The sequence below is a fragment of the Mustela putorius genome, unplaced genomic scaffold (genome assembly GCF_011764305.1).
Source record: "Mustela putorius furo isolate JIRA1106 unplaced genomic scaffold, ASM1176430v1.1 tig00000577_pilon_pilon_pilon, whole genome shotgun sequence".
NCBI classification, from domain to species: Eukaryota; Metazoa; Chordata; class Mammalia; order Carnivora; family Mustelidae; genus Mustela; species Mustela putorius.
The window spans coordinates 7,152,839-7,174,289 of record NW_025421421.1 but is presented as its reverse complement, the minus strand read 5'-3'; the positions used below and the strand labels follow the sequence as shown (position 1 = coordinate 7,174,289).

The 21,451-nt window shown below is 45.2% G+C and overlaps 1 long non-coding RNA gene across 2 annotated transcripts; it reads left to right on the top strand.

Moving 5' to 3' along the window:
• Positions 1 to 335: 335 nt before the first annotated feature.
• On the top strand, positions 336 to 18,714 carry LOC123392437. Of its 2 annotated transcripts, none has more exons than XR_006607158.1 (6): positions 336 to 708; positions 4,295 to 4,474; positions 4,648 to 4,761; positions 8,388 to 9,395; positions 10,888 to 11,013; positions 16,660 to 18,714. It is a non-coding gene; the product is annotated as an uncharacterized LOC123392437 (long non-coding RNA). The 2 variants fall into 2 exon arrangements; XR_006607157.1 differs by having other exon boundaries at positions 336 to 718.
• Positions 18,715 to 21,451: the final 2,737 nt, after the last annotated feature.

Genomic DNA, 21,451 nt, shown 5'->3' with positions numbered 1-21,451 from the left:
TATTATTTGGATTGTATGTTAAAAAGAGACAAAAAAAATTTATGATTTTCTTCATGAAATTCCTTTTCCAAATTTTGAAGCTAAAATAGGAAATAAAATTGCCTAGATCTTTATCAGTTAAAGCCAGTCAAATGGTTGGAAGTCTTCCATCTGAGACTTTGCTCCTGGGTGTGTGTGGACTTTGCTCCTGTGTGTGTGTGTGTGTGTGTGTGTGTGTGTGTGTGTGTCTCTAATCACAAAGGATGGTTAAAAAAAAAAAAGTTAAATTATTCTATTGAGAGGCAGAGAGATATCAGGAGGAATCTCGATCTCCAAATTATCTCCTGCTTTTAAGTCACCACCAGTGAGATGATAAGGATGAGGAAATCCGGCAAAGAAAGATAATCACACCCTAGATTTGGGCCCCCATGCCCCGACCAATGAGGCTCAGAACTGTGTACCAAGGGTGTGCTTGCCTGGGACAGGGAGACCTAAAAGGCCCACTTCTCCTCCAGTGTCTCCCCAGGAGGAGGTGGCCCATGTCAACAGTTTGAGCCACACAGATCACCAAGGGAGAGAAACGACACAGGCCACAGCCCAGAGGGCGGGGTGGCCTGGGCAGAAGTCAGGCCTTTCTCTTCTTTACTGATCTCTTCTTTACTGATCACGTGAAGTCTCCACCTGGCTCACAACTTGGCAAAATTCTTCCTTCTCGGGACTGAGCGAGAGGTGAGTTCAGGTAAGGGAGAATCTTAAGTTTCCTTTAAAGTATATATTTTTTGCTTTGGGTGGGGGTGTGGGTGGTTAGGCAGCACGGACTGGTGTGAAAACTGCAGGAAGCAAACACTTTCTCCCTGTCCCACCCCAAAATGGACATTGATACATATGTAAAATGTTGTGTGTAATTTGGGGGAGTAATCAGATCTCCTGGAGCCCATCTATGAACCCCAATTAAGAATCCTTGCCTTGGGGCACCTGGGTGGCTCAGTGAGTTAAGCCTCTGCCTTCAGCTCAGGTCATGATCTCAGGCTCCTGGGATCAAGCCCCACATCGGGATCTCTGCTCAGCAGAGAGCCTGCTTCCCCCTCTCTCTGTCTGCCTACTGTGATCTCTCTCTCTCTGTCAAATAAATAAATAAAATCTTTAAAAAAAAAAAAAAAAAAGAAAGAAAAGAAAAGAAAAGGAATCCTTGCCTTACTGTCATTTTAAACAAATATTTAACAAGGACTGAGTGCCAGGCCCCATGTTAGGCACTTTTTATGTGTGTGTCCTTGGGTCTGAAAACATTTCTTCTTTGCAGATACTATTGTCCCATTTCGCAGTTAGGAAACCAAAGCTAAGAAACATTAATCGATGTGCCCCGTTCTAGGTTCTGATAGCAGCTCTGGCAAGGACTGCTTGTGTGAACTTGGGTCAGATCACCTGTTACAACTCTCATTCTTAGTTTCTACTCTGTTAGCTTGGGTTCCAATGGTATTCATTGCTAACTGTGGCGGCTAAATTCCTAGGTATTGACCCAAATGGTTGTGCGGCTTCAGTGAGCTCTGGCAGTAAAAATTTTGTGCCGATTCTGGAACACGTTAAGCACACAGTAAATCACCATGTTAAACATTAAAATAAAGAACATTTTCCTGGCCGTCGGAATGAGCCACTGACCTGTGTGTTCGTTAGAGAAAGCTGGACCATGCCAATCAAAACTTCTTTGGATATAAGGAGCAAAAAACATCAACTCAAAGCAGCTTGGAGTAGGAGGGATTTTTAGTCAATAATTTATCTAACAAACAGTGTGCCTACATGGGGGCCAAGACATGGGGGCTTCTGGTGACTCAGAACTTCTCATCGCAAGTCATGGTGACTTGGTACAGCTTTGCAAAGTGCGTTTCCTGCATGTCCTGGTCTCCAGGAGGAATGAGGGATGAATTGATAACGGTCCCTTGCAATTGCATCCCCAGCCTGGAAAAGAAAACTGAAAGTCCTGTCTGCTTAGAAGGCACATATCTCTGTATTCTTTTGTAAAAGGGCAACTTGCAAACTCCTGGTTTCACATTGTGTCCAAGTCTTTTGGGAAACACGCCCAACAGTGGTTTGTGCCTGGTTCATACTTGTTTTATTTTGTTTGGCAGCAACATGAAGATCGTGTTTCGAATAAAAGCCCAGTTCTGTCCCTTAATATGTTTCATTAGGCATTATATGCTGTTCCTGTCCTCCTCTTTTTCCACGATCACGCCTGGGCACGCATTGCAGACTCCTTTGGTGGGACTAGTTTTGCTCATTTCTACATTTATGGTTTCTTGTAGCCACAAAATAAAGCTGACATTTGACGTGGGTTGAAGAATTTGAGGAAGATTGACACACTGTTTATGTTAAATTGATAAAATTGCTTTTTTCTTGATGCCATTGAGAAAAAAAAAAAAAAAACACACTGGGAAACCCACAGCTGAAATACATTCCTGGAGAGAACAGGAAGCAGGGCCTGGAGTTAGAGCCCAGGCACGGTCCTTCCTGAGCTGTGTGTCCTTGGGCAAGTTGCATAACTGGGCCTCAACCTCCCCTCAGTAATCATACAGGGGTAAGACTGCCTTGAGCTTGAGCTCACAAGTGTGTTTTGAGGACCCGATGAGATCAAGGTGCCGTGTCCCCACAGAAGCGTTTTCTGGATTTGTGAATAGGCTTTAACAAATGGACGACTCTAATTATAAATGCTAAAACTTAGGAAGTGCAAAAAACGGAGACGAGTTTCCTCCCTTGTCACATGATTCCCCTCAGCCATTTCTGGTGGCCTCAGAGGCAGATGGCCTCCAGACCCTTTGTTCTGACTCTGCCCCCTTCGGTTCCCCACCATCCCGTGGACAGAGTCGGTCCTATTCATCTTCCCGACGGTTCTTGGGTCTGTCTTCAAAGGCAGATGCTCACTTCTGGTGGTCATTGAAAAATGAAATTCATTCCCATATGTTAGCGCCCTATGCGTCCGGCACTATGCTAGGCTGTGATTTTACTAGAACGAAAACAAAGTGATAATAGGCGGTTTTGTAAGTACTTGGGTCCATGATCTCACCTAATTGCTGGACGAACCCCTAACCTATAGACTGTTGTTATTTTCCTGTTTAAGGAATGAAGAACTGAGGCAGAAAGTGGTCAAGTAGCTCATCAGAGCTCAAACAATCTATGAGTGGTGGAATCAGGCTGGGAATCCAAAAGGGAACTAGCACCCACCCCACCCTGATTCCCAGCAGGCTTCGAATCTGCTAAGGAGGGTCCTATTTCAAATCCCACTCACAGTAACAGAATGGCACGTCCCAGCCTAGTGCTGTGAGTCAGAGGGATTCAGGTGTGGGCTTGCCAGTTTCTGCCTATTTTCACGAGGAACGAGGGCTTGAGAGAGAAGCCGAAATCTTAGGCATAGAGCCTTGCTGACCAGACCACCCTTGTCACCCTTCACGTGGGCCTACCCACCCACGACTGTAGACATGTTCCTACCATAGATTGTAACAGCCACGTCGTCCTGGGTGATCAGTGAACTGAAGGAGAAGAATGAGAAAGAAAGAAAAAACCTCAGTTGAGCGGTCAGATGCTCAGTGCTTGATAATACCAACAAACTGCACCATCCGGCTTCCTATCCAGCATGATTCGCTCCAGGCAACTCATGAGAGCCGAGGCGCCGGAGGTCATCTAGCAAGTAGATTTTCATTCCCTTGCCAACTCCAATCTATGGAGGGCCGCCGCTGGAGTATTGGGTTTAGAAGGATCCCGAGCCGTCAGAGATCAAAAGAAAGAGTACCACAATTGATTAGTGATGTCTGCTATGGGCCCAGGAGCAGAGAGCGATGGCAGGCATGCAACATGTGTTAACCGACCAAATCTAATTCAACGTGTTTGTGTTACAGAAGAGGAAATGGAACTCTGAAGTGAAAGGCTGAATGCCTCAAACTCACTGATCTGGTTAGTGGCAGGATCCCCTGGCTTCCTGGGCTTTTCTGTAGCACCTCAACTCCTATCAGAGTGTTAATTGGTGACCACAGGACCAACAGCAAAAAAACCAGCAAGGAAATTACATTATGATTAGTACAATATTGGCGGTAAGCATATTTCTTCTAATTCCCTGAAAGCTGATGACCCACAAAATGTAAGTCCAGTCATTGCAATATCTGATTATTCCATCTCCCTGACACAGTCACTGGATTAGCCAATAACCACCCCATCCCAGGTAAGTAGCAATTTATTCCAAGCTAGAGGAAAAAAGACAGGTGAAGGTCTTCCTTCTTTTCCTGAAGGGCCAGTGACACACGTTTGTTCACAATGTGATACTGTCTTCCAGTCTGACCCGGGCTTGTCAGTTGAGCCTGACGAAAGAAAATGCATCAGAAGGAAGGAATGATGTCTCCCTGAATAGCCAGCTTGGCCCACAGATCGGTGGCCAGATTGCATCAACCCTAAGCAGTCCCAACATCTGAGCTAATCAAGATGGGAGTTCTAAGTGACAAGTGAGAACACACAGGTACGGAAGGAGAAAAGAGGGCCCACCAAGTGGGGGGTCTTCATTTGCCAAGGTGTGGTGGTAAAAAGCAGAGCAGCTCTTGGTGGGGAGGGTGGAGTCTGGGGACAAGCAAGGGGACCAGCCCAGGACAGTCCAATGGACCTCCGGCTCAGCTCAACTCCTCCCCTTTCTAGCTGTGGGATCCCACCTGCTGTGCAACCTCCCTGGGCTTCAGAGACCTCATGCCCCCTATATCCATCAGGATGGTATAATTACACCCAACAGCTGCGCACAGTGCCTGGAATCAGGTAGGTGTGGGGCACATGGTCAAGTCAAGTAATTAATGAACACACAGCCTTGTTTTATTGTGTCAGGGACACGGTACCACCAGGAATGAGAGCCTCCGAGTTCCTAGCTCGACTTCCAACCAGCACGCATCCATGTATCCCCTGCCTCGCACCTAGCAAGCCTTAGAGAAACATTTGTGGACGGCATGAATGAGTGAATGAGAAACTCCAAGAACAATTCTACAGGCAGCGTTGGGCCCCTGTTTTCTTATCTATCTAAGGAAGATGTACATCTCCGATCCCTTTCACGAGAATGTTCTCTTGGCCTCTGCCTTTCTCACAGATGCTCAAGGCCACCATGAGCAGGGCCGTGCCCTGCCCGTGACCCTGAAGCCCCAGGGAAGTATAGAGCAGGCAGTGCTCCTTCTCTTTCAAGGCTGTCAACCCCCTCACCTGTGATTCAGGGGCCACCAAGTGGGGGGGGGGCACATGCTCCTGGATGTCCCAGCCACCCTAGACCCTCTAATCTGCAGCCTGTAGGCGGGGCACCAGCTCCTTCAGCAGGAAGGAAATGGGCATATGGGTTTGCTGAGCCATTGGGAAGGGGGGCCACTTGGCTCAGGGACAGCTGTGCTTTCCCAGGTTCCTGTCCTATAGCAGAGTTTCCCCTCAAAGGGTGGGCTCAGACCCCAGAAGGGGGCAAAGGCACTCAGGAGTGGGGAGACAACAACATTCACAAGATGAGAGTTCAAAAGAAAAGAGCACAAGCTGGAAGTCATTGATGTGTCTTTAATGCTTCAAATATGCCTGCTTTTGTTTATTTTTTTTAATCTCGACAATTCACAGACCATGAATGGTGAATCAGATTTCTGCCCCCTCCCCTGTCCCTTTGGTCCTCCAGCCAGAAGAGGAGCTTTTACTCGGCTTTTTAAAGATAAAACTTCAGAAGGCCCCGGCTCTGTGCCCAGGAGGTAGGGGAGGCAGCCTGGTGCCTCAGGGAGGGATGTGGCAAAGGCTGGCTCATCAGCCCTCCCCTCACATGAGGTCAGAGCTGGGAAGTCGAATAAGGTAGGAAGCGGGCAGGCTAAGCTTGCTGGGAGCTGATAAAAGCAAGGAGCCATGAGACCTCCAAGAAGTTGAGGTGTGGGTTTGCTCTTTACCTTGTACCAATAAGAAAGCACTATAGATCTGTAAGCCGAGAATGGATAGCGGGAATGTTCTTTTTTTTTTTTTTTAAGCAGAGAGAGAGAGAGAGAGAGAGAAGCAGGGTCCCTGCTGAGCAGAGAGCCTGATGCAGGGCTCAATCCCAGGACCCTGAGATCATGACCCGAGCTGAAGGCAGAGGCTTTAACCCACTGAGCCACCTAGGCACTCCAGCGGGAATGTTCTTTCTTTCTTTTTTTTTTTTTTAAGTATTTTTTTTAAAGATTTTATTTATTTATTTGACAGAGAGAGATCACAAGTAGACAGAGAGGCAGGCAGAGAGAGAGAGAGGAAGCAGGCTCCCTGCTGAGCAGAGAGCCCGATGCTGGCCTCGATCCCAGGACCCTGAGATCATGACCTGAGCCGAAGGCAGCGGCTTAACCCACTGAGCCACCCAGGCACCCATGGGAATGTTCTGATGGTACATACTTCTAGTACCTTCTCCTGAGGTGGATTAGAACAAGACAGGTCAGGGGCAGGCACCCTGACCTACCAGCCAATCAAGTTCAGATCCGAGAAATAGCCAAAATGGGGGTAGTTTATCGTTTTTCTAACCTCTATTTTACTCAAATAACAAGAATGTGTTTAGTCATTTCTGACACCCTTTGGTTTACCTGTTCACTTACTCAATAAATAATTGTAAACATCTGTTATGTGTTGACCCTTCCGAGAGATACGAGAGGAAGAAATTGATGGTCTCACCAATTTAAGCATATAAAAATGTGCTAAAAAGAAAGAGAAAGCAGAATGCAGTTGATGTCCCACGGAGCAGGGGAGATTCTGCACGACCCAAGCAATCTGTCTAAGGGCAATCCCTGAGAGCTGGGGCCATCTGAATAGGGCAGGTGACAGGCGGGTTGGCTGGTGCAGATGCAATATTCAGGCCCAGGGAAGGGAGAGGCGAAGACTTGAAGAAAGGCACAAGCAAAATGTTTGAAGGCTAGCCGGGACAGGGGACTTGGGCTTGTCTGAGAGGAAGGCATTCCAGGACTCTCCTGGAAAGAAAGGGACGTCCTTGTCCACTTGTGAGACAGAGGGCATCGTTCTAAGACTGTGAATCAGGCAGCAATATTCGAAGTGGGTCGGGAAGTTGAGAGTCAAAGAGGGACAGGTTAGCAGAGGCCTCCTCTAGCAAGCCAGAGGCAGAGAGATGGGACAGTGGGTTCCCACTGGCCCTTTCAAGTATTCCAGGGTCCAGCCAGCTGTCCAAGCAATGCAGAGAGTGAATAGACCCCCGTGCTCCAAATCTTCGCTGGTGCCAGGAAATGGATCCTTTGGGTGCTTAAGAGGAGCCCAGAGAACAGGAAAAAACCTCAGGAAAGCGTGCTTCCCATCTGCAGCCTGCATCCCCGGCAGCCTGCCCACCATTGTGGAAAGGACGGGTGGTTAATGATTGGCAGATTGTCCAAGGCCTGGGCTTTGATTACTCATTTTTCTTGGAAATGTCTGAGGTTCCATGATCCCTCTCTAATCCCATATGCCATACTGAGCTTATATCTTTGACAGGCACGGGCCTGGCTGCTTTGGCCAAAATCCACTTGAAGAGAGAGGTGCTACCCCCAGTCCACGTTGAAGGTCACCCATTCCCGCCGGGTGGCATCAGTTAGCCCCCAAAGCCCAGCCCTCTGGCACTAATCGCAGCGCAGGAAAGCAAAACATAGGGTGTCTTATTGTTTCTCTTTCTTGTTTTGTTCTTTTTTTTTTTTAATTTGAAATCAGTAAGAATTTTTCTCTACCATCAAACTGAATTAAGTTTCTGAGTTTAGAAAAGTCCTAAGAATTTTCATTTTGCTACAAGTTATAAGAATTTTCTACGAAGTGTCTCCACAACATGGGTTTCCCCTCGGGGCCAAGGTCGTCTGTTTTATTTTTCTGGATGGCCTATAATTTATTCTATTATCCTGGACCCAGGATTCCCTGCTCTGAACTGAAGGTTTCTTGGCTTTCTCTACCAAAAAACACTCCTGCAGTAAGGATCGCTTTTCGGCTACTGGAACACAGGATGTTTCTTTGGGTTTTGTTATATTTCTTTTTTATTAAGCAGGTTGAAACATAAATCACAAATCTTTCTAATATTTTTACCCAACTGATGAAAAAGTGATTTCAGTAAAGTGTAGGAACGCGAGTCCTTCCAGAAGACCTCTAATTCACTCAGTGCCACCCACGTCACTCCTGTTCCTGACTGTCCTTAGCGCTGCTGCAATTTGTCATTTCATCCTCATTTGCTAGTCATGATGATGGTGGGTGTGACCTCTCAATGTCACACATTGAGAACGCAGCCCAGTGGGGGCACAGCACAGTGCTGGCCTTTCAAGTGTTCCACAAAGCTTACTTAATAACCACCCCAAATGGATGTCTGAGAATCAGTCTGGTTTTCCTCAGGACTGATCTTGCTCTCTCCCATCCATCTCCCTAATTAGGAACCACTCTCATCTCTGTTACAGGATCCCCCAAGCCTACTGGACCCCCAGTGTGCCCAGAACACTCTTCTGTCCCCTTAACCCGCCCTCGGAAGCGGCCCACATGCCACACCTTCTCTGCCTGCTTTGTCACCTCATTGGATACCTGGGAGCACAGCATTCGGAGGTGGATTTATTTCCAGATGGAGAAATTGAGTTCTAGGAGACGTGTGGTGGACATTCGGGTTTGTTTGCTTGCTGGTCTCTTCTTTTGATCCTTCTTCTCCCTGACTTTCTTTCGGAAAACCACCTTTCTATACATTTCCAGCATTTCCATGGAGGGGTTCATCCCACTCCTTGCTCCAGAGGACAGCAAATGATCTAGGCCTGGCCAGTTCTCTTTCCCTCTTTCAGTTATGGATTCAGGAGGTGCACGTGTGACTCAAACTGAAGTATCATTTTCGGGATTTGTGCTAGAAGTCTAAAGAAAGAGATACTGTTTTTCTCCTGGACTTGAAAGCTGATAGATTGTAAGAATGAAGTGTCTGGTGGCCATTCTGTTGCTGGAAGAAGAGAACCTTCTGGAGTATGAAGCCAAGAAAGAACAGCAGAGATGAAAAGTGGAAAGACATGGATGTCTGATGACTTCATTTAACCCTACAACCTAGCTGTGCCTGAAGCTTTTCAATGATCTTAGCCAACAGATTCCCTGTCTTGCTCAAGCTGGTTTGAGCGAGGCTACAGCCTTTCCTGCTGATACCTTGGAACTTTGAGCCTGTTCTTAATGGAGAGCCTCCTGTTCTTCTTGAGATGCTAAGGTCCAGGAATGGATTGATTCCTGCTTCTTTTTCCAGTGATTAAGACATGGCATAGATTTTATTGGACTGTACTCACCCTTCCTCTTGTAATGATATGAGACAATAAAACACCAACGTGATGAGATGAAGTGAGAGCAAGGACGTAGGTGTTGTTATGCAGCCATTGGCTACTAGTGACCTTATGACAGTATTTTAGAAGAAGGATCATCTACTTCCAGACTGTGGTTGACCACAGGTAAATGAAGCCTGGGAAAGCAAAGCTTCAGATGAAGGGGGGGGCGTGTCTACTGTAGGTTTGTTGGGGGATGAAGATAATATTAGCCATGAAGCTGGATCACCTGAGTGGCTCAGTTGGTTAAGCGGTCAATTTTTGATTTAAGCTCAGATCATGATCTCAGGTCATGAGATGGAGCCCCACATTGGGCTCTGTGGTGGGCATAGAACCTGCTTAAGATTCTCTCTTTCCCTCTGCCTCTCCCCCTTTCTAAAAATAAATAAATAAGCCATCAGGCTTTCAAAATGAAAAAAAAAAAAAGACATGACATAGAAGAAATATAGCTTTTATCAATAGTGCTATCATTTCCAGCCCATCTTCATCAATATCCTCAAGTTCTTCTTTCCTAAATATGACAAGGGAAGGAGCAAGTAGCAGCATTTACCAATGACTTACTTGTGCAAGGACTGATAGGGAACGAAGGTCCCAATTGTAGAGGAGCAGCAACATGGGACCTCACTGTTGCACAAAACTGTACCTGGTCCCCAAAGGTTGACGGTGACACATTACACACCAGCCAAGTGAGGACCGCCCCAGAACAGATCAGTGATAAGTCTAAGTACTTCCTCTAGTCAGTACACATAGTAAGCACTCAATAATTGGGCGCCATCTTTAATACACTTCTTAGTAATAGTAATTGTAAAACTAATAATCACAGAGGCAGTAGGAGTTCGCTGACTTCTCTTTAAATTTCATATGTGGAATTCAGGCCTATCAAGTAGCACTAAGAATAATAACCACAGATAGGCTTTGGTGTCCTCTTTGTCTGGCATGTGAGGTTTAGGGGAATGAGGAGATGGAAGAAGGACATTCTGGTGAATATTTTTGAGGGTAATACAAAGTTTTTTTTTTTTTTTAAAGATTTTTTTTTTTAAATTTATTTGACAGACAGAGATCACAAGTAGGCAGAGAGGCAGGCAGAGAGAGAGGAGGAAGCAGGCTCCCTGCTGAGCAGAGAGCCTGACGCGGGGCTCGATCCCAGGACCCTGGGATCATGACCTGAGCCGAAGGCAGAGGCTTTAACCCACTGACTGAGCCACCCAGGCGCCCCACAAAGTATTTTATATAGTAAATTTGTACTAAGCCAAATATCTCAGAAAGTCACAGGATTTCATACACTAATCTCTGCTTCCTTTCAATTGCATCTCATTTCAGATAATGCTAACAGATCTCTTCTAACAGTTGAATTACATAAACTTTATAAAAGTGACCACTTCCCATTTGTTTATTCAGCCTCTACAAATGGCATCCAAAGTGACGTATTAACTTTTTAAAGGAAGAAATTTGAAAATGTACTTTAGAATGCCCCATTTTAAAATATAGCACAAAAGGGAAAGAAAACTGAAGACAAAAACCGGAGGGAAAAGGTCACAATAACCACCACACAGAAACTGAAGTCATGTCAAGCAATGTCATATAACATACACATGTGTAATGATTATGGTTCCTGCAGACCCCACGACTGAGCATGGAATGGTTTTACAGTGTGAGCTCTTCTTCAAACCCAACCCTGGATCCTCGGGCAGGCAACAAGGAAAGAGAAAGGGAGTCCTGGTTCCCACCTGACTTAGGAGCTGAGGTGGGTATCTCTTCTTTCTGTTGTGTTTAGGGTTCTCTGTCTGGACTCTAGTCCAATCTCCTCCCCTCAGGGATGTCCTATGCTCATCAGCCTACCCCTACTGAGAGTGACTGGTTCAGGGTGGTATGGGTCAACAAGAGTCAGGTTCAGGATTCTATTGAACATTTAGGGCAGAGAAACCCACCTTTCCCCATGGCATCTGGAAAAGAAGTTGCGCTCGCTATTGCTGGGAAGGCCTACCACTCCTGCTCATGAAATATAAGACTGATGTCAATGCTCACAGACAGCAGAGCCAAGAAATGGGGAGAAACTGAGTCCCAAAAATCCCTCTCAGAACCCTGAATCTTGCTGTGCCTGAACATGTCCCCTAAATGTTCCAGTTTATGTGTTCCAGTTATATAAGCCAAGGTGCATTTTTGTGTGCAAGCCAGTTTAGACTAGGATTTTGTTACTGGCAAATTAACATGAGCCAGTGATATAGAGAGTCAGTGTCAAAAGCAAACAAAAAAAATCAAATATCTAAGTTTAAATGAGGCTTATGCAAATTGGGAAAATTTTTACGATCACAGCTGAGATTAAGACCCAGGACCACAGTCAAACTTCTGATCCATAGATTCAAAATTCATCTTGAGATAAAATAATTACATAAAACATCTGATGTCGGCTGGACGGCCATATCTGCTCAGCTGGAGAGTTTCAAGAGAGAAACTCAGGGAAGTATCAGAATCTAAGATGGAGTCTTTGGACAGAAAATGGATCAGGGCTGGGAAGTCTCTCCAGGAAATGAACGGAGGATTCAGACATTTTCCAACATCTGCCCTAGTCAAGAAAAGTGGTAGGGTAGCTTGTAAGTGCTGAGCTGGGATGCTTGCAAGAACTGCATTATTTAGGGCTTCTGTGACTTCAAATGAGAGGCTCTCCCAAACTTGGGAAGGTGCCTCTGGGGCCAGAAATAAAGGGGTGTGACCCTTGCAATGCACAAGCAGAAAGAACTCAGACAAATGAGGAATTGTAGTTTTATGAAATGGGGACTGTACAAAGCAGATGCATTAGGAATTTGGAACCAGCTTCAGACAGTACATTGTTTGTTCAATTCCTGGTAGAGATCCTGCCCCCCAAATTATTTTTAATCGTATATGGCAACTTCTTTGTCAAAAACAGAGCTTTGATGCAACAGTACAGTGAAAATCACTTAAAGCAAGTGAAGTTCAGAAGAATCTGGGAACTCAGAAGCTTCCCTCCCAAACCACAGTGAGTCTAGTGCCCATTCTTGGGAGGGCGGAGGGCAGGGAAATGGCAGGCTCAGAGCTGGGACAGTGACAGGGGCAAAAGCCAAGAGTTTTCTTGACATGAAGAACTTTGCATTAGGACTCCCACATTCTTCAGGGAGTAGCTGGTGCTCTTTGATTCTCTTTCAACTGGGTAAACATCAGCAACTATTTAAAAAAACAGGACGGGATTAACTCAGCCCAGTACACATTCAAATACTAAGGTCTGAGTACCGTGGGCAGGACATTAGCCAACCACAGGAAGGCTAGTGCTCCACCTGGGAAGCCAAAGGAGTCTTTTCACACCTTAGCCCCCTCCTGTGCTGTGACTCATTTGGGTACCACGTGTTAAGTGGTGCTTAGAGCGCAAAAACATTTCCAGTATATTCAGTCCTCATTTACTGTGGCCAACAGGAAAGGGGGCCTGCCTCTGTGCTGAGAAACTCAGTTTCCAAGAAAAAATGGAGAATTTGGTCAAAGGCAAAGAATCAGTTCTAGAATGGTGCCTGGGACATAGCAGACACCTAGTAAGGATGTGTTAAGTGAATGAAGAATAGCGTAGCCAACGAATGAATGAATGGACGGATGGGTGGGTGGATGGACGGATGGGTGCAGGAATCACTAGATTGACCCACTAAATGAGCTCTTCAAAATGAGACCTGCATGAGAACAACCTGCAAATGCTTGGAAGCAAAGCAAGGTCACAGGTGGTCAGCAGGACAGATTGTGATGGTTCATCTAAGTTGCATGAGATAAGGTTGGAATTACTAAGGAGGAGGGAATAGAAAGATGTACCACCGACATGGTTTCTGTTCCCAATGCTTGCCATCCCCTGGAGAAAAGAAATACATGATGGAAACAAGGACTGACTTTGTAAATTAGGTCTCTCCACGAAATAAGGGGCATGGGGGGAAAGCTTACGAGTATGTATATGGATTCTGGGGGCTGAAGGTCAGAGAAGGCTTCATGTAGAGAGAGCTTTGGTGTGGGTAGGATTTGTATCCGTGGAGAGGAGCAAGGGTGACCTGGCAGGGGAGTATATGACATGGATGCCCTCAGGTGATGTATTCGGAACCAACCTGACCCCATATATCTCTAGTTTGCTCACAGTTCTTGTACTCTCCGTGTTCCTACTTCATCTCGTTTCTGAATTACAGCCTCCTGTTGGGCTTCCAGTCTGTTTATCCTGCTGTCTTCTGATCTACCATCCTCAAGGAAGCAAGAATGATCTTTTTAAAAGCTCAGTTTTAACAGTCTCCCTGCGCCCCCCCCCCCACCACCCTCTCCAGCCTCCTAAAACCTACAGTGGTTCCTCACTGACCTTAGAACAAAGTCTAATGCACCAGACTTTCAAGTCCAACAGGAGCTGGTCCCTGCTTTCTGACTTTGGTCCTTGTCTTCCCAGCTCCAGGCCGACCCACTCTGCCTTCTAGCTATGCCACACTGACTTCAGCTCCTGAGTGTGCTATGCTGTCTCCCCTTTGGGCTTTGCACATGGCATTCCACCCACCAAGAACACCTTTCCCTGTCTTTCACCTGGGTAACTCCGATTCACAGTCAGGTTTTAACACAGACATCACTTCCTCTGCAGAGTGTCTCTTAGCCTCAGAGTCTAGGTCACACATCCTGCCTACATTCTCTCCCAATGAACCTCTCAAACTGAGCATCTCATAGCATCAGTGAACGTCACACAAACTGGGAAGGGTTTGAGGAGTAGGTGGGCCTTGAATGACAGGCCCAGGATTCTGAAGTCTACCTTGAAAGCACTTGCCTATTAACAAATTTTGAACACAAAGTGTGACAAAACAAGAGATGATGGAATTGATACTCAACAGAAAAAATAGATACAACTGGCTTTATAGAAAAGGAAGGTTGAAAAATGAAACAAATAAAAAAATTTTATTTCACAGAAAAGGTTTTGAAGAAGGAGGCATGAAATCAAGTGTATGGTCTGGAAATGCTTCTTACAGAATAGACTACCAGGCAGGGACTTTTTAGATTGGGTTCAAGCCAAAGCTGGTCCTCAGAACCAAACCCAGGCCATCCTCCCTTAGTGCCACATTGTAAACCCTAGTATATGCCTCCCCTAGACACTGCAGGTAGAGAAAGGGCCTTGCAATGTCTCAAGGCCAGTTTGTAAATCACCCTACACACCCAAGGGACATGCTGTTTCTTCAAGTGGGGGCCGAGAATGATAAAGAGTCATGGTTGAGTAGAGCTCAAGTCCACTGGAAGTGGAATGTCAGCCCACACACAAGGTGATCTTCTGTCCACCTCAACTGCAAGGCTGAACGGGTCCTTCTTCACAAGCTATTAAGAAGAAGAGAAAGGAAAATGACACCATTATTCTATTACCATGTGTGTGGTGAGTGCATGTAGGTAGTGGAGGGACAAAAGTCCCACCAGTCTGCACACACAGGAAAGGTCAAAACAGCCCAACCAGCTACCATGAGTCATCTAAGAATACATTGGCCTGTGTGGTTCCTGAGCCTCATTCTGCATTCAGAGTCAAATATTGTTTGGATTATAATATTAAACTAGGACTAACACAACCCACACTGTCAAGATTATTAAAAGAGTGGAAAATTGCACAACTGAACATTTTTCTTAGTCTTCAGAGCCTGAGGGTCATAATTTGTAGGGATCACTGTGCTGGCTTAGATACTGATTATTTACGAAGTGCTGACAGCTTCTTCAGCTCTGTATAAGCTGGAAGAGAAGTCCCAGCCTCTCCTAAAGGAGTGGTGATATAAGTTAGACAGGCAGAGAATCCAACATCACATAGACGAGGTGTGGCTGCAAAGTAGTAACAGAGAATTTTTAAACAAACCAACACAAACCAGAGCTTACTGTGCAAGAGAACTTTTACGCACATATGTCACCTTGGTGCATGGTACAATGAGTTCCAAGATTGGTCCTTTGCTCCAACATTTTTGGAAGTCATCCTCAGACATGGAGACGTAGTGTGGTGTAGGGAAGGAGGAATAAACTTTGAATTCTGACCATTACCAGCTGCAAAATCACAGATGAATTTCTTAATCCATTAACTCCCCAGATTCTTTCTTTCATGCAATGGAGATAAGATACCATAGCACAGTTCCCTGAGAACCAGTGAGGTAATGCTGAAGATACTAGTCTTGGAGACCTCACCACCAGAGGCAGCCATTACCTGTTAAGTTCAGTATCAGATCTACAAGATAAAATCGGTGGTGTCTGGTTAATTATAGCATGTTTGTTTATTTGTTTGCTTGTTTTTTAGCGGGGGAAAGGAGCAGAAGGAGAGGGAGAGAGAGAATCTGAAGCAAGCTTCATGCCCACCACAGAGCCCAGGGCAGGGCTCAATCTCAAGACCATGGGATCAAGACCTTAGCCAAAACTAAGAGTCGGGCACTTAACCAACTGAGCCCCTACCACACACATGCAATCATGGTGTTTTTTGATCAGCAGTAGAACTACTAAGCTTGATTACTCCTTCAGTCACCCAGCTCAGCTCCTGTATTACCTTCCTAGGGCTGCCAGACCATGTATCACACACTGAGTAGTTTAAACAATAGAATTGTTTTCTCTTATAGTTATGGGGGGCTCTAGGGAAGGCTCTTTCCTTGCTTCTTCCTAGCTCTGGTAGTCCCTAGCAATGCTTGTCATTCCTTAGTTTGTATACACAGCACTCTGGTCTCTGCCTTCATCATCACGTGTCATTCTCCCTGTATGCCTCTGTCTGTGTCTCTTCCTTCGCTCCTTCTTATAAGGATACCAGTTATATTGGATGTAGGGAGCACCTAAGCCGGCATGACTTCATCTCAGTATGTCTGCAAAGATTCCTTCTGCATTAGGCCATATTCTCAGGCTCCAGAGGGATGTGAATTTTGGGGGTTCACTATTCAACCTAGAGCAGTCCCCCAAATCAAAATACAAAAAACAAAGTAATCTGATATAGGCTTTAGAAAAGGTACCAAAAGAGGGTGCCTGAGTGGTTCAGTCTGTTGAGAGTCCAACTCTTGGTTTCAGCTCAGGTCACAATCTCAAGGTCATGGGATTGAGCCCCGTCAGGCTCCATGCTGAGTGTGGAGTCAGCTTGAGATTCTCTATCCCTCTGCCCCTCCTGCTCATGCTCTCCCTTCACTCTCTCTCAATCTCTCTTTCTCTTTCTCTCTCTCTCTTTCTAAAATAAATAAATCTTAATGGGAAAAAAAAAGATAACAAAAGAGGAGTTCTAGATACATTACAGACAGTGGCATCTGGCAGCTTTGTGGGAAAACATGGCTTGGCCACAACTGTAATTAATTTGAAGTCATCATCTCTGATTTTGTGTGTGCATCCTTAGGATTTTAAAACTTTCTTAAAGTTTGTCCACCCTTTTGTCCACCCATAAATGTAGAATGGAGAGTGTGATTGTGCACACTTACGCTGGCAACGTGACACTCCTCTCAAGACACTAACGGTGACTCCCTCAAAAAGGAAGCATCGTCACAATAATAATGAAAGTGGCATTCTTTCTCTAAATTTGATCTGGCCAAAAGTAGATTCAAGCTGAGTTACTCCCTTCCCATCCCCAGTCTCCAAGCTCTGTAGAGTCATACAGTTTGCATTTGTAGAAATAGCATAAATTTCTATAGAGAAGCAGCACTTAGCTTCTTTTGAAGCTTTCACTTTCAACAGAAAGTTGAAGATGTTCTCCAGCCTCAAGTGAAGCTCTTCCATTGAAGAAAGCAGATTCTGGAGGAAGACAAGTTCTGGAAGACTGAGATGACTATGGAGCTTTGACTTTCAAAGTGGTGTGGCGTTTCCCAGTAGCCAACACAGCCTGATCAGCTCTTAAAAGCAAAAATTAAGGACTTAGGGACTTGAAGGCAAAGATGCCTGAAGATAACAGGGGCTTGAGACTCTTCTACAAAAGAAAACCAACAGCAAATTAGCACCAGAGTAAATAGAGAGTGATCCCTTGAGGAAGAGCCATAGAATTCCCCTGTAGATCCACAGGAGGGTTGGAGAGTTTTCAAAAACTTGATATGCTGCTAACCTATGGTGTAGACAGAGCTCTGAGCTTCAAAGGGCTGGGCTGTGTCAAGGTGAGCAGACACAATGACCCCATGCTAGGGTCTCCACATCTGTTGTTTATGGCCATGCCTCCATGCCATAATCAGAAGGCATAGATCTCAAAAGAAGGAAAGTCCTAATCTGCCCCTGGGTAGTAGGAAGTGTTCTAATTATTACCTACATCAGCACAGGGATTCCTGGCCTCCCCCTGCCAAAACCTAGAGAGTCCAAGGAGACTTTGTCAGAGACCCTGGGGAAGCAGATAGGGATTCTCAAAGCAGCCACAGGGGACTGGGGACAGAATCAGGCCAGCCAAGTCCCAGCTTGTAGAAAATGTTCAACCAAGGACAGGCTGATTGTCAGGTGGGGGAATGCCCTGCTCAACTTTTGAGCCTTGTGATTTTAGATCACATAGAAGATTATAGAAGCTTTATCAACTTTTCTCTTTCAATAAAGCATTCTTTTGGTTCATGCTAGCCAGGGTCATTGCTGGACGTTGAAGTATTAAAATCAGCCTCCTGAGCAGGCAAGGTAACATTTGTGGGAGCCCAGAGAAGTGTGTCACACTCATGAAGTTTTTGAGTCCCTTCTGTCATGCGATCTTTGGTCCCAGGCTCACTCTAGAGAAATCTAAGGGGAACTTCATGTGGGAAGCAAAGGCAACGTTTAAAGACTGAAGTGCCTGCAAGAGGCATGGCAAGGCTGAGGAGTCTTAATTCAGGGCCTGTGAAGGCCCAGCAGGCAGCTTCATTCAAGAGGAGAAGCCAAGCTAGTTTAAGAGAGTGTGGTGCCCACGGAGGGACGCCATGTTGAATGTGAGCAGGACTCCCAGCTGTGTCCTACAGGATACAGGCCCATAGCCATGAAATTTGGGGGAGAAATGTAACATCCAAAAATTTCAGATGGAATCTACTCATTTTTAACAGTTGTGTTGCAATATAATTGACATACAATAAATTGTGCCTATTTAAAATGTACAACTTAGTAAGCACATTCACTTGGGAATCAGAACCATACTGGAGATGGTGAACATATCCAGCACTCCTGAGAGTTATTTTGTGAGCCTTTATAATCAGTCCTTCTCACCCTCATCCCCATTCCCGGACAAGCACAGATCCGCTTTCTGCTTCCACAGGTTCGTTTGCATTCTCTAGAATTTTATATAATTGGAATCATAGAGTATGTACTTTTTGGGGTCTTTTTTTTTTTTGCATTCAGCATAATTATCTGAGACTCATTCATGATGTGTGTATTAGTAGTTCATTCCTTCTTTAAACGGCTGAGTAGTATTCTGTTATATGTGTATGCCTCAATTTGTTTATTCACTCATCTGTTAACAAACGTTTCGGTTGCTTCTAGCTTGGCAGGGGGGGCTAGAATAAAGTAAGTCTTTGGACATGTGCTTTTGTTTCTCTTGCATAAACACCTAGGAGCAGAACAGCTGGGTCCAGCAATAGCTACATATTGAAGAAACTAGCAAACTCTCCAGAATGGCTATACCACCTGACATTCCCCGCCCCCCCTCGCTCTCCCTTCACCCCCCCCCCCCCCCCCAACTGCCCCAGCAAAGTGTGAGAGCTCCTTTGCTCTGCATGCCTGCTAACACTTGGTATGATGAGTCTTTTTCATTTTAGTCATTTTCATAGATCTGCAGTGGTGTCTCACTCTGGTTTTTATCATGCATTCCCCTAACAACTAATTCAGTTAGGCATCTTTCTGTGTATTTATTTGCTGTCCATACATCTTCGGTGAAGTGTCTATTTACATTTTCTGCCTCTTTTTATGGGGTTATTTATTTATTTACTTTTTAAATTGTTGAGTGTTGAGGTTTCCTTATTAATCTGAATATACAGCCTTTATCGGATATGTGATTTTCAAGTACTTCTCCCACTCTGTGTCTGGTCTTTCATTGCTCTAAGAGTGCCTCTCAAAAACATACGTTTTTAATTTTGCAAAAGTGCAGCTTTTCTATTTCTTTTTTTCCTTTCATGGATCATAATCTTGGTGTTTTGTTTAAGGACGTTGTGTCTAAAGATGTTCTCCTGGATTTTCTTGCCTCCCTACTTTCAGAAGCTGGAGATAATTTTAAATGCTAGTTCTGTGTAGGTCAAGCAAGACATATTTAGGGATCCTTGTAGCCCGGGAGTCACCTGTTTATAGCAGTGTTTATAGCACACTTTTACTTGCAGCGTGACCCTCGTATCCCTAATTTGGTATCACGTAAGGCAAATAAGGCTCTGGCTTAACACTTCCACAGTGTAGTGTCTTTCACAAGAAACTGTGATAAGTGTTGTTCAGAGTCATCTTTTCCTTACATGGAAGATCAATTTTTTTTTTTTTAAGACATATTAGGATGACTCTTTTTTATTGAGTACTAAGGAGAAGGAGAAATGATGGCTTAGCTCTCCTGAGCTTGAACTTGCTTGGATGAACTTGCTTGGATAACTCTCTGATGAGAGTTAACTTTCACTAGTCCGTTGAACTGGCAGCCTACCACCTCGGCCAACTACTCCTGAGTTTCAGCGAATGAAAAAATAGTGGACAGAGTGGGGTGAAGAGGATGGGTAGAGGGAAACCCGACTTCTCTGTTTAAATATCGCTTTCAGGTAAGTAGGGTTGGTGCCAGCTGGGGACTTTTACTCTTTGGCGGCATCTCAGAACTCAAAAATATGATTTTAAAAGCACTGGACTAATTAAATATCCTTCCTTTAACACTGACTCTCCAGCATAGGATTTTTAATACAGTGGGAGAGATAAAACTCTGGCCCTGGGCAGATGTTAAAAACATTTTTTGTAGTCAACAGAGAAACCGTTTTCTTAGCCCCTCTGGCATTGTTCTGAAAATCCACACATGACACAGGAAATTAACTGTCTCACGTCCAAACACTGTCCACAAGGACAGTATTTAAAAATGTAATCAGACCCCAGTAAAATGCAGGGTGCAGTTCAGAGTATGAGTTGTGTGCCAAGAGTGGAGACGCTTGAGAACGTTACCGGGCAGACGAGCAGTCCGCAAGCGAGGGACGGCGGAAGTTTAACAGAGACTTTTACTGGGGAAAGCTTTCCTGGACCCTCTGTCACCACTACAGTAGCTCAAGAGGCACAAAGACAGCTCCGTAAACCCATGTAGCTGCTATGATGGTGGAGAAGCTGGTTCAGATCAAGGAGCACAGACTTACGCTGAAGACTGTGCTGCTCTGTTGATGATCTTGTCCAAGGTTCAGAAGTGCGGATGGACTCCCGTGAAATACATTTTCAGAATAGTGGAAGTTTTCCATGACCCTTGGAGAATCCTGCTTCTGAACCACCTTCATCTCCTCTTCCAGGGCATACGTAATAATCTCAGAGCAGCAGGACCATTGACCCTTCTTCTGAAACCAATCCATACCATTGTGTTTATTTTACAAAAAATAAAATTCAAAGGACCAGCAAGACGTTAGATGTCCCAAGACTTGAAGTGAGTCAACAGCGATGGTGTGAAGACCCAGGAACTGCAGTCAAGTACTGACAACAACCCCTTGGTGTTTCTGCATCGAGCATTAGTCTTTGATCAGTTCATCATAGCCCAAAATGAAGCTGGTTCTTGGCTATTAATCCAACACGGGCTGGCTTGAAATCTAGATGAATATGAACCAAGGAACAACTAGCCTAGTGAACTCCATTAGAGTAGAACTTGAAATAACTATCAGGGGATTATCTTAAAGTTTCCTCGATGGCCCTCACAGAAAGAATCATCAAAACATAGGACCTGGGGACTTTTTTTATCCTCTAAAATGTGTAGAGGGATGAGGTTTCCTTAGGAAAAATTTGAATCCATTTTATTTAGTAGAAAATGCATTGTCTACCATAGGAAAAGGCAGCCATTCCATTTTAATTACTTTCTATCAGCCCCTGGTGATTTGGTCTACTAAGGAAAACACTAGCCTTGGGTATTACAGATGGGGCTTGGAAGAGCGGCCCTGCCACTTGCTGTCTGTGTGGTCCTGAGCCAGGGCTCTGATCTCTCTGAAATGCAGCATCGTCCTACACAGTGGGGCTGCTGACAAGGAGCCCAGAGGGTAGCCAAGAAGATTTACCTGCACTTCGAGACCTAAGCGTGGTACCCGGGCATCGTGGCCGGCCCACCTCTGTTC